Here is a 14020-nt window from a genome sequence, read left to right on the forward strand (position 1 = left end):
ACATGCTGGTCAGCACTGCCCAACATAGGAAATCTTAATGTTCACACAGTCCTACATTTATTTGGGAGCAGAGCTACTGAGCATTCCATGCAGGGAAAGGTGCAGACTCACTGCAATTTAGTCCTTACTGAAGTTAGAGCTGTGCAAGTACATTCATCATAATCCTAGATGTTTAAGACCACTGGTGTAGTACGAGTCAAAGTGGGAATTACAGCAGAGAACTTAGACCTATCTAGCCTGATTTCTACAGGTTTTAGACATCCCCATACATGGCTACTATTCTATCAACCTTGAATTCGAGTGCAATCTAGGCAACAACATTCTTATTTTCCCCTTTTTCTAGTCAGGGAGTGGTCACCAATAAACACATTTTTGAGACCAAACAAGAGAGAGATGCAGGCCACCCTGAAAGGGCAAAAAAAAGGTAATTCTCATTCCTAAACAAGGATGAGAAAGGGGGTGAACGCAAGCAGTGATTTTACTCAAGCATTGAATATCATGCTGGACATCTATTTTCACTGTAGGGATCGCTGCTACAAACATTATGAATTACTGCACGTGGGGTTAGTATTAAAGCAGGACTGAAACACGTCACAGGCAGTTACAAAGCATGCCTAGCTGCAGGAGAGATGTCTCTCCTGTAATGAGAACTACCACTTTAGATGATCTTCTACGCTCTTTATTCTAACTACCCCTTTCTTCTGCCTACTGTACATTATGATTATTACTTTTACTGATGCATTGCTATCGGCACACATGTTGCTCAACACTAGAAGTCTAAAATCTCAAAATCCACTCGCTCGAGGCACTCCTTAAAATGAAGAACATTGATACTTGTGCTGTAAGAGAGACCTGGTTCAAGGCAGCAGGAAGCACCCCTGTACTACCAGGCTATAACTCATTCCACACCTTCCGGCCACAGAACTTGGACCGAAGCTCCAAAGGTGGCGGTGTTTCCATATTCATAAAGGATGAGCACACCTCCAGACTGGCAGCCCAACATAATCCATCACAGATACTTCAGGTGTGGCTAACATTGGTAAGACACTGACTCAGGTCATAGCCTGCTATAGGGTCCCCAACCATGTCCCAAGACTCGCACTCCACGTTCCTAAGCACCCTGGAGAATATTAGGGTCCAACCCAACACTCTCTTACTAGGCAACTTCAACTACCCCTCGTGTACCAATACCCTTGCCAAACATTTCCTGGAGTTCATTAATTCCAATGCCCTGGACCAGCTCAGTCTTACCCCCACTAGACGTAGCAACATCCTTGACCTGGTCAGTACTAACATGGGCAACCTTTGCTCTACAAACGGTCAGCTCCTCCCTGGTTAGATCCAACCACAAACTAATCACCTTGGAAATCCTCATCCTTCCCACCCCCCAGCAAAGGTAACCACAAAGAAAAACTTCTCCAAAGCTAACTTTGGGATCCTAAAAACAGAGATAGTGAACGTCACGGCACCCATGCAAACGGAGAATAGTTGTGTGACCACAGAATCATACACCAATGCACTGTACGAACACGTACACAAATGCATGGAATTCGCCATACCCAACAGAACCAAGACACTCTCCTCCAAAAAAAGGAGGCCAATCTGGTGGTCCCCTGCCATAAACAAACTCTACAACGGAAGGCAGAAACTGATGCGGAAACTGATGTGGAATAAGGTGAAGTCCCAAGACTAGAAAAAACTCCCTTACCTGCCTCAACAAAACATTGAGATCCCTCATCAAATCCTCTAAAGCTAGGTATGAGAATAGAGTTTCAGCAGATAAAGACAACCACAAGGCCTTCTATAGTTAGGTAAAGAATCTCCAAGGCAATACCCAGATTTGCTCTGAGCTACTGCACAATGGTACCTCCTATACAGAGCCAACAGATATTGCCAGTATACTGGCAGACAGATTCAGTGCCAACTTTACCCCCCCCCCCCACCAAGAACATCACAACACCAGTAAATTGCCAGGCACCCAGTATTACTCCTGCACAGGTTAAAACAGCACTGTCCAAGGCCAAGAATACAGCTTCTATGGGACCTGACAATATCCCTGGTTGTGTTCTACATGAACTACAGAGTGAACTGGCATATCACCTGTGTGCCCTGTTCAACCACAGCCTCATCTCAGGCTTTGTCCCTGCTGAATGGCACACTGCTATAGTCACCCCTATAGTCTCTTAGGGTGGTCTCGACAAAGGTGGAGCGACTACAGACCCTGGGAACTATAGCCCCACACAAAAGGAGGGCGTGTATCCATATTCATCAAGGATACCTACACCTCCAGGTTAGTGGCGCAGCAGGATACCTCTGAGATCATCCATGTGCAACTAACATCGGGCAAATCTGCAATGCAAATTGTGGCCTGCTACAGATCACCCTCCATGATCCAAGACCACCACTCCACCTTTCTGGAGACACTGGAAAACATGAAGGTCCTACCAAACACCCTGATATTGAGCAATTTCAATTACCCTACCAATCACTGGGAAAACTACTCTAGTACAAATTCCCAGGCCCAGCACATCTTGGAATTCATCAAAGCAAACGCCCTGGATCAGCTGGTAAATTCCCCTACCAGAGGTGAAAACATATTGGACCTGGTCATCACCAACATAGGCGACAGGTGTTCCACACCGGAGGTCAACCTGTCACTGGTTAGATCAGACCATAAACTAATCACTCTGGACCGTCCTGGGACCTCTCCTGTTTGGTATCTACTTCTCTGAAGTACAGGCTAACACAGAAGGCCTCTGGCTAACAAAGTTCGCAGATGACTGCAAACTAGGAGCCATAGTCAAGACCCAAATGATGTGGACATCCTACAGAAGGGCCTCACTGAGACAGACGCCTGGTGTCAGAGCCATGGCCTCAAGCTCAATGCCAAGAATTGCAGTGTCATCCCCTTTGGTAAAAACTCTGTACCCATGAACTACCACATAGGCAGCAATCTACTTAACACCGAATGCTTGATACGAGACCTTGGGACCCAGATGGACAATAGTCTCTCCTTTGATGGTCACATCGCCACAGTAGTCAGGAAGTCCTTCTATGTGGCATACCTCCTCATAAAAGGGTTCTCATCCAGGAAAAAAAAAAAAAAAAGTCATTGTTCCCCTCTACTCGTCACTCATTAGACCCATTATAGAGTACAACCCCCCCTTTTGGAATGTACCTCACAAGATATCTGCAGAAGCTGGAAAGGCCACAAAAGTACCTCACAATGAGGATTACTGTCCTCAAACAAATGCCCTACACTGACCACCTCAAAAAACTCCAGCTTTACTCCGTAGTATATCGCCTACTCCGAGGTGATCTCTGCCTAACATATAAAGCTATGTCAAACCCAGACCCGTTGGACATGCTACACCTAAAGAAATCTCAAACCCCAACTCCAACACGATCAGAGTTGTATTGATATAAATTCAAGAAAGGTGACACCTAAAGAAATCCCAATCCCTCCGAGCTACATGCTTCTAGGGACCTAAACCTTGTCATCACAATAAACAGGACACGCTGGAGGGACAGATTCCTGTCCCAGAGACTTCATATACTCTGGAACAAGCTACCCATCTATGTCAAGCAAAGTTCTTCATTAGCACTCAAGAAAAATCTTGATGAGTGGATGGGAAATAGGAAATACACCCCAGGGATCACTTCTGTGTCTCTGCTGGACAGTGGCACAGGAAATTAACTTTCTTGGGTGGCATAAGCTATGGAACCTTGCTGGCTAGGCTTACGTAGGCCCTTAGGCCGACAGGTTCATAGGTAGGTCCACACTCCACCACCACTAGGCTATGTCCACACTCCACCACCACCCTCAACTAAGGAAACCACAGTAAAAAAATTTTTTCTAAAGCAAACTTCACCTTACTTAAGACAGAGGTGTTAAGTTTCACAGCCCCCACGCTAAAGGATAACGCTGCCCAAGATGCAGAAACCTTTCCAAATGCAGTCTATGAGCGCCTAACAAGGATACATGGATCGTGCCATCCCTTGCAAAAACAAGACTCACTTCTCTAACAGAAGGAAACCAGTTTGGTGGACCCCTGCAATAAACAGGCTATACAATAGAAGGAGGACACTAGTTCAGAAAAAAAGCAAATCCCAAGAAGGAAAGACATCTCTGATCAGTATCAGTAAGAAACTGAGGTCCCTCATGAAATCATCCAAGGCTAACTTCGAAAGAAAAATAGCCAAGGATTCAAAAGATAACCACAAAGAAGTCTTTGTGGTTAAGAATCTAAGTGACAACTCACAGATATGCACTGAACTAGTGCAAAATAGCTCAAAATATACTGAACCTACTGATATTGCCAACATCCTGGCAGATAGATTCAGTGCAAACTTCACCCCCCTCTCACCTCCAAAAGGGCCCACAACAATACCGGAAAAGTGTAGTGTCCCAAAAAACACACACAGGTGAAAACAGCCCTTTCAAAAGCCAAAAACACAGTGTCAATGGGACCAGATGGTGTCCCAGGCTGCGTCTTGCACAAACTAGAGAACGAACCAAACCCCCACCTAAACACGCTGTTCATCCTCAGCCTCTCCAAAGGCTACATGCCCACAGAATGGCACACAGCAACGGTTATTCCTCTCCACAAAGGAGGAGCCACAACTGACCCTGGTAACTATCGCCCCATAAGCCTGACTAGCCTGGTCTGCAAGGCTATGGAGCACATCATCATGGAACTCATTAACAAAGACATTGGGAACCTCCAAACACTTGACCTGACCCAGTTCGGCTTTGTTAAGGGCAGATCATGCCTACTAAACCTGGTTGACTTCTTCAGACAGTCACCAAGGCCATAGATGAGGGAAAGGTGGTTCTCACAGCCTACCTTGACCTCGCCAAGGCTTGACACCATTCCCCACTCGGGTATTACAGAAAAACTTACCAACCTGAACATAAACCCCTACGTCATGAGATGGGTTGCCAACTGGCTTACAAAGAGAACTCACACGGTAAGAATAGCGGGCTCCAGGTCAGACTCTAAACCAGTCACAAGTGGTGTCCCGCAAGGCTCAGTCCTGGGACCCCTACTGTTCGGCATATACTACTCAGAAATACAGGCAAACACAGGAGACTATGGCTAACCAAGTTCGCCGATGACTGCAAACTGGGAGCCACAACTGACTCTCTGGCTGACACAGACATCCTCCAAAAGGGCCTTACTGAGATGGACACCTGGTGTCAAAGTCATAGCCTCAAGCTAAATGCCAAAAAATGCATAGTCATCCCGCTTGGGAAAAACAAAACACCCACGAATTACTACATACGTGGCAGCCCCCTTAAAACAGAAGAGGTAATAAGAGATCTGGGTACCCAGGTAGATAGTAATTTCTCCTTTGGCAATCATATTGCCAAAGTAGTTAGGAAATCCTTCTATGTGGCCCATCTAATTACTAAAGGGTTCGCATCTAGAAATAAAGAGGTTATAGTGCCCCTCTACTAGTCACTCATTAGACCCATCATAGAGTACAATGCCCCATTTGGGATGTACCTCACAAGACACTTCCAGCAGCTGGAAAGACCACAAACGTACCTCACCAAGAGGATTACTGGTCTCAAACATATGTCCAATGCAGCCCGAATAAAATAACTATGGGTGTACTCAGCGGCATATCGCTTACTCAGAGGTGATCTCTGCCTGACTTACAAAGCCATGTCCAACTCAGAATTGATGGACATGCTCCACGTAAAGAAATCCAAGTCACTGCGAGCCATGCGCTCTAGTGAGCTAAACCTCACCACAACGATAAATAGAACATGCTGGAGGGATAGAGTCCTGTCACAGAGACTCCCCATGCTTTGGAACAAAATTCCAAATTACATCAGGCAGAGCCCCTCACTAACACTCAAGAGAAACCTTGACGAGTGGATGGGTAACAGAAAATACACCCCTGGGATCACTTCATTGGCTCTGCTTGACAGAGGATCAGTTAATTAATCAATGGGGTGGCGAAAACAGACACACTCTGGCTAGGCTTATAAATGCCCTCGGGCAGATAGGTTCATAGGTAGGTACTAGGCTATTAGCCCGACGAGTCTGATATGCAAAGCTATGGAACGCATCATCATGGACCCAATAAACCAGGATATAGGGAATCTCCAAACTCTGGATCCCACACAGTTTGGTTTTGTGAAGGGTAGATCATGCCTGCTCAACCTGGGTAGATCATGCCTGCTCAACCTGGTCGACTTCTATGAGTCAGTCATCAGAGCTGTGGATTAAGGCAAGGTGGTTCATACAGCCTACCTTGATCTGGCCACGGCTTTTATTTATTTATTGACATTTGTTAACCGGGTTTGTCCAACTGGGCTTGTGGCCCATTTTCAGTGGAGACCCGAGGAGAAAAGCTCCAGTAACTTGATACCATTCCCCACTTAGGAATCACAGAAAAACTCACTAAGCTTGGCATCAACCCCTATATCACTAGGTGGGTTGGAAACTGGCTCACAGATAGAATCCACAGCATGAAAGTAGCAGACTCCAAGTCAGACTGCCGATTAGTCACAAGTGGAGTCCCACAGGGTTCGGTCCTGGGTCCTCTCCTGTTTGATACCTACTTCTCTGAAGTCCAAGCCATCACGGAGGGACTCTGGCTGACAAAGTTCTCAGACAATTGCAAGTTGGGAGTTATTAACTCCACAAGTGATTTTGACATCCTACAGAATGGCCTCACTGTGACCAATGACTGGTGTCAGAACCATGCCCTTAAGCTCAACGCCAAAAAATGTGTCGTCATCCCCTTTGGGAAAAACCTGGTTCCCATGAATTACCACATTGATGGTAGTCCACTGAATACAGAAGGTGTTATAAGAGATCTGGGAACACAGGTTGACAGCAACCTCTCTTTTGATCACCACATTGCCACTGTGGTCAGAAAGTCCTTCTATGTGGCACATCTCATTACTAAGGGTTTTGCATCCAGGAAGAAAGAGGTAATTGTCTCCCTCTACTCTTCCCTGATTAGGCCAATCATAGAGTACAATGCATTTGGCATGCACCTCACTAGACACCTGCAACAACTGGAGAGGCCACAAAAGTACCTCACAAAGAGGATCATAGGCCTTAACACTTGTGCTATATGGACAGGCTCAAAAAACTCAACTATTCTGTCTCATATCGCCTACTTGGAGGCAATCTCTGCTTGACTTACATCTCTGTTAGAAATGCTGCATCTAAAGAAATCCCAATCCCTCCGGACCACACGCTCCAGAGATCTCAACCTCATTACCACAATCAACAGAACATGCTGGAGTGACAGATTCATAACCCAGACACTGCCCTTGCTATGGAACAGACTTCCCATACATGTCAAGCAGAGCACCTCACTGACCCAGAGGATAACTCCAGTGGCTCTACTCTAGTGGCACTATGCCAGGGTAATCCTATGGCTAGACCTGTAAAGGCCCCAGGGTATTTGCCTAGTACACACCTATGAACCTATACTTCCTCTGACTTTTTTGTCTGCTATCATTTATACCTGTCCAGGCTGAATCTGAAATAGGTTGATTTGGAGCAGTGCCCTACCCCGGTTACCAAACTAAATAAACAAATTAAAATAAGCAACCCCGGTTACCAAACTAAATAAACAAATTAAAATAAGCAACACTGAACATACAGCCAGAGTGTTCCCCATTTGCCTGACTTAGTACAGAAAAAAAAAAAACGTGGTCAGTCTACTTAAAGACATTGTTCTGTCTAGGTAAAGCTTAGGTGTCCAAGTATACCCAAAAGGTACAATATTTTCTTCATTTAGTAGCTTTAGAAAAAACACAAAGTCAAATTACTTGAGTAAATACTACTTTATACAATCACTTTAGGCAAAAATAAGGGCTTGGTCTCAAAAGAACGTCTTGTCTTTGTACAAGACCATGTAAGCCATGTAAAGGCATGCAACTCAAGAGATCCTTCTTGTTTCAAGTACACGCTTCTACAGTAAAGGGACTTCAACTGTGGTGGAGGCTGCATGTTCAAATGGAGCAGAGATCAGTTTTTCCAAAACTCCCAATATGGAGGCACTGGCCTTCACAATGGATTTAAACTTAAAACCTCTGGTTTATTGATGGAACAGTTACTAAAAATAGTCCTTCACAGCTCTTCATGTAAACAGGCTTACAGAAGCACCTTAAAACATGCATAAGAAAAAGCGCCCTGAAGCAAAGATGAGGTATGCTTTGCTTGATCGTAGACGCTCTGTGGCAAATGTCAGCAAATGGAAAATCGAATCCACTTTGCCAAATAACATTTCCCAGTAAAACACTTCTGAGGATTCCTAGCAGAAAGGCTGTCACTGCAGAATTAAAAGTTTTTTGTATAGGTGCATTGCAGTCTCCTGCAGCAAAAGCTGCACGATAACAGGAAAGAACTCAGAGCCTTTTCTGCTCAACTTCTTGAGCGGACAGACCCAGTACTACCTCAACCACAGAAGAGGAACCACGATTAAGCTTCTTTCCCTCCTCACCACCTCTGTCATCACAGATAAAGGCGCAAAGACCTTTTGTTCAAGGGAAGGAAAATGCATACCCTGCTACAGCTGGCTTGCAAAGGTCACAGAACAAAAAAGTTTGGAATTTGGTACTTTTACATTAAGACAAGAAGGCCAGCTCTGGAGTGCCCTAAATGAGCAAATCAGAATGAGTTCACTAAAGGGCCTTTAGGTTTAGCACCCATTTGTGTGGATTTGGGTGCAAAGATGCCGAGGTGATCTGGCAAAGCATTCTGTGCCAATGGAACACAATAAGATCTAAGCTGGACTCTGTCTTGTATCCAGTTCCCAGAGCAACTTGGCTAATCTGTACAGTTAATAAAAGCAAGTGCCCCTTTGTTTGCACATATGCCACATGACCTTGTTCTTGCCTGCAATGAGGTTTAGGACTCCTGATTGTAAATCTGGTCTGAAGGCCTGAAACATGACAGCCACCATTTCTGAAGTTGATGCGCTTGGCTTTGTCCTCCCTGGTTCAACCACAACAAACTCGTGAACATTCCCCAAGCCATATCACAGGAGTGCAAGTTTGCAGTCTGGTTCTCTTCTGGGATCAATGAAGGGCATGCTTGGACTCACCCTTACCAGAGTCACCCACAAAAAGGATTGCTTGTGGATAGAAGAGATGGGGGGGGGCATCCTCTCAAAGGACTGGTACAGTCACCACTGATTCCAGAGGTCCCACCCCAGTTTTCTTTTAGACAACCACTGCAGTCAAAGAGGACATTTAATCCAGCCTTCACGGTGGGTCCTGGCAACTACAGAAGGCAGAGTGGCAGACTGGGTAAAGAAAGAACATGATGTTCGTTATGCTCAAGACAGCCCAGAGAAAGCGTCCAAATTGTGAAAGCAAGTGACATCTGCAGACTGCAGCACACCCTTAACCTAACAAAATACAGACAGCGTTAACACAAGGCTTTGCTCAATTCTTCTTGGGACTGAATGAGAATCATCCAGATGGAAATAACTATGGATGCTCTGTAGTTTGACATGGGGAAGGACCACAACTAAATATTCTACACATACCCTTGAAGCAATGAAAAGTCCAAAGGGCAAAGAAGCAAACTGAAAATTATCCGATCCCACAAGAGACCACTTACTTGAAAATGGGGCTATGCAGGTATGTATCCCTGACTTCCAGACTGACCACAAGAAAAAAAATGAAGGGAGGAGGGAATTGAAGGTAAGCATCCTGAATTTCTTTACCTTGGAGCTGTCCAGTATGCATACCCAGGGCCTGTCTCTTGCAAAAACTAAGAATAGGTTAGCGTGTTTTTTTTTTTTTTTTAGAACTGGCCCTGGCAAGACAATCAGCTCAAGGGAGAGAAGAAATTTCTATGCAGTGAGAAACCGCCATAACCTTATTTTGCATTCCAAACTTAGGCTTTCTCTCAACCAGAGGTCCACAGCAAATCAACTGAATGTGAAGAGTGAAAGCATGCTTTTTAAATTCCAGGGTGATAACAAATGGAAAGGGAGTGAAAACAGGAATGAGTCCTCTTAGGTGGGCAAACAGTCACGATCTGTATTAGACTGCTTACTTCAGGCATCAACTGCTACAAGCTTTTCCTGTGCACTTTCACTGTCTAGAAGAAGACTGCTTAAGTGAAAGAACAACTGACAGAAAATTCCTGTCGTGTCTGGGGAGTGGTGACCTGAAAAAACATTCTATCTAGACTACAAACAACGACAACTTTAATCAGGTGTTGGGGGTTTGGAGATCCAAGTTAATACTCCACCTCTCTCTCTTACAAACTATGTGAAATAAATCACAAGTCCCAAGTCAGCCCAGGTGCTGCTACAAATAATTATATCTTCTCACACCTGAGGCAAGAAAAGGCATGCTTACTGCCAAAATTAAAAATGATCGCCATGTTATAACCCCAAACTCCCAACAAAATAAATATTACACTAAAAAAAAAAAAACTGACTTCCAGTGCCTGTAAAGAACATATTTCTTCTAGACATGCTAACTTTTAAATTCCTTAATGAGCACTACTGCCCATAACCTGCAGAAAAAAAAATGAACATCAGAAAAAAATGCTATTCAAGATCAATGTGGCCTCAAACTAAACGGACCTCTGCACATGTCAAAATGTGAAAGGAAGAACAGCAATCCTACAAAACTGCCACAGCATGCAGAAACACCTGCTGGAATCAGACACACCAGGAGTTGGTGCAACTGATGGCAAACTACATTGGAAAACTAATAAGAAATAATTCACAATTTTGTTCTCTTTCCACAATGGAGCTCTCATTCAAACTCAAATTACATTTAAAAACATTGGTGGCAAACTTTGCTGCCAACTTCTTCCCTATAACTCCCATCTCAGGTCCAATCATCCCTGAGCCACCCCAACACCCCCTAATGTTACTAACAAACATGTTCTTACTTTGAATTATCAAAACCACTTCTTCCATGGGTCCCGATAACATACTGGATCACTTAATAGTATCAAACATGTGCTTACAGAGCCCATCCTTAAACTGTTTAACCTATGCTAACTACAGGCTATGTCCCCAGCTGGCATATTACTGTGGCGATACTCAACCAAAAGAATGGACCAACTACAGATCCCTTAAACTACAGATATTATCAGCATTACGAGTCTGATATGTGAAGCCACAAGGCACATAAGCACTAACCTCTTAAATCATGACAGGCTCAACCAACGACATTTTAACTTTGTAAAGAGTAGATAGTGCCTGCTAAACCTAGTCAGCTTAAGCAGTAGGTACACTTTTTTGCGATACCTATCTTGATCAGGCCAAGGAATTTGACACCATGCCACATAAAAGAATCATTAATAAGCTAATGGCCTTAAACACTGATCCCTATAAGGCAACATGGGTAGCCAACTGTCTCGTGAACAGAACAAACTTCTACGTAGATAAGGTCTCATCATACAGAGGGTATACATGGTGTCTCTCGGTGATCTGTGCTTAGTCCCCACCTGTTCAACATTTACTACTCTTGACTTCAAAAATGTTAACGATTGCTGACTGATCAAATTTGATGTTAACTGATATAACTTGCCTTTCAATAATAAGGTATCACCAGGTGTTCATGTCAAGAAACGTTAATTATCCTCTTCAGGGAAAAAAGCTAATCCAGGCAGCCTGCAGCACTTCATCATCAAGCTAAACAGTGGTAAGACATCTGGTCACCTGGTTCAACAGCTGCCTCTCCTATCAGTATATGGCTAATGTAATCAAGAAATCCTTCTATACTTCTCAACTGCCAATGCCAGCAAACCTGAGAAATAATTGTTACATTGTACTGTGATGATCAGATTCATTACGGACTACAGCACACCCTTTAGCATATACCTTGCTAGACTCAACAGCATAGGATTCCTAACCAAAATAACCTCTGATCTCAAAAATCAGAAGTTATTATGAGAAACAGGAAGCCTTGTCCGTGCACTCTTACACACGCTCGTCTCACTTACAAAGCCCAGAAGGATCCTGCTAGAGTTTACCTCCCTTTTCTAGCCAAGTAAAATAATGCAACCAACACTGCAACCAGAGATAAAAACCTACAGCAGGAAATGAATGTAGACATTCTTCACTCTGCAACCCCCCTCTGCTCAGGGACAAACTTTCTCTGCAGGTCAAGCAATGCGATTCTTTGCCATCCTTCAAACGTAGCTTGAACGATTACATAGGCACCCTTAAACTTACTGCAGACCTCACCTTACTTGACCCTGAAGATGGTTACTGGCAGCATGCATATGTGATTTGAACATTCAATAATCCCATTGTATTTTGTAGTTCAGAACACCCCCTTATGTGCAACTAATAAATCCTATAGCTGCACTTTGACAAGAACCAGGACTAATAACTGCTTCCTGTAACTCTTCTGATAAGTAACGCTCCTGACAGTGGGCACTTATTTCATGACTTGTGGAGCACATAACTATCAGAAGTCATTTAAGCTTCGACTCCGTACTGTGTTTGTTAATGATCGGATTGTCAGCTTCTCCTCTGCCTTCTGTCCCAGGTGGTGAATGAAAAGGGTCCTTGGAACAGCTGACCAACTCTGTTGGTAAACAGTCTCCAAATCGCCCGAACATCTTTTTATAGAGTAAACAAGATGGTTAAGAAACATTTAAGAGCTCCAACTTGTAAACAGGTGATTGTGCAAGTCATACATAAACACACACAGCCCAAGTACTTCTATTACAAATAGAGTGAGATGTCGAGCTAAACCAATACGCGCAGTACAGATACTGCAGATCAAGAAATAAAAGTTTAAAATAATAAGTGTTACAGCCTATCAAGACACATCACTTCAAAAGCACTTTATACAATAAAACAAAAGTTAATTGTATCGAGAAAAGAACCAGAGTGGAAAACATTAAATGAAGGAACACAAGATTGTGTACAACAGAAACCCACAAATGCTTTACGTTATCCCATCCCGGACCGGAACACAACACCGTGAACAGTGTTAACTTGCACAATTATGCCCCACAACTAAGCTCGATTACTTACATTTACTTATGCAGGACCCACAACTTCACTTCACGATTCCTTTCACCAGTTTTAGGTTTTTCGCCAAGAAGAGACTAGCGTAACGTAACGTCCTCGAACATGAAATCCACCCTCTTCCGCAGATCATTGGCAAAGAGGCCAAAAGATAAACGTTGATTGGACAGCATACCTGTCAATCATCCTCCCTTGTTTCGAGAGGGACTTTGCTGTGTCATGAAGGACTGATTGTGGTCGGAAGACTTCGGGTAGCAGGTATTGCCTCTGTTGCCCTCTATCGGGTAAGATGTGATATGACAGTTTAATTTAAGCAGGCTGTACTGACCTGACATACGACTTCTGAATATTAATATTTATTTATTTATGGCTTGCCTCTGTACTTGGATTTTCAGTATATTTCATATGGCTCAGAACGTTGCTCTGTCTCCTAACACCTGCGATTTTGGCAAAAACGGTGGTGGATTGCACTTAATAAATAATCATAGTAATTAAGACTTACAAACTTCTTTTACTTCAGCAAATGAATACTAAATCATATTCTCTTCCTCTGTCATATTCTTGAGTTAATACAACTTGTATGTTTTTTAAGTTCCCGAGTACTTCTAGATTTGTCCCTGATTCTATTGCCCAGACTCAGCTTACTTCTACCCTGTTCTATGCATCTGCCATTTATACCAATCTATCTAAGCTTAATCTTTCCAAACTGGAAACTAGCTATAATAATATTACTAGATTTGCCACTGGCTCCCCTTATAGAACCCACCACTGTCTCAACCTTCAACAACTCAGTTGGTTAGAACTACAAAACCAACTACAATACAATCAACTGCTGATTGCACAAAAAATTCTGCACCACCCCACCAACACCCCTGTCCTCTCTAATCTGATCTCCCCATACAAAAATCTTACAGTATGCTCAGCTAATAAGTTACACATTGCCAACAATATATCTAATAACAAAACAGGAGATTCACTCTTTTCCAATGTTGTTGGTAGAATCTGGAATAAGCTTCCAAATACACTC

The 14020-nt window shown here is 43.6% G+C and overlaps 1 protein-coding gene across 1 annotated transcript in view; it reads right to left on the reverse strand.

Annotated features, from left to right (window-relative positions):
• Positions 1 to 13111, reverse strand: part of ADRM1 (ADRM1 26S proteasome ubiquitin receptor) — a 420397-nt gene extending 407286 nt beyond the window's left edge. The window contains exon 1 of the mRNA XM_044090413.1: positions 13000 to 13111. The gene's annotated coding sequence lies outside the window, so the exon portion shown is untranslated. The remainder of the gene's footprint in view (positions 1 to 12999) is intronic.
• Between the last annotated feature and the right edge of the window lie 909 nt (positions 13112 to 14020).

The sequence above is a fragment of the Protopterus annectens genome, chromosome 12.part0, assembly GCF_019279795.1.
Source record: "Protopterus annectens isolate FY-2018-M chromosome 12.part0, PAN1.0, whole genome shotgun sequence".
Taxonomy (NCBI): Eukaryota; Metazoa; Chordata; order Ceratodontiformes; family Protopteridae; genus Protopterus; species Protopterus annectens.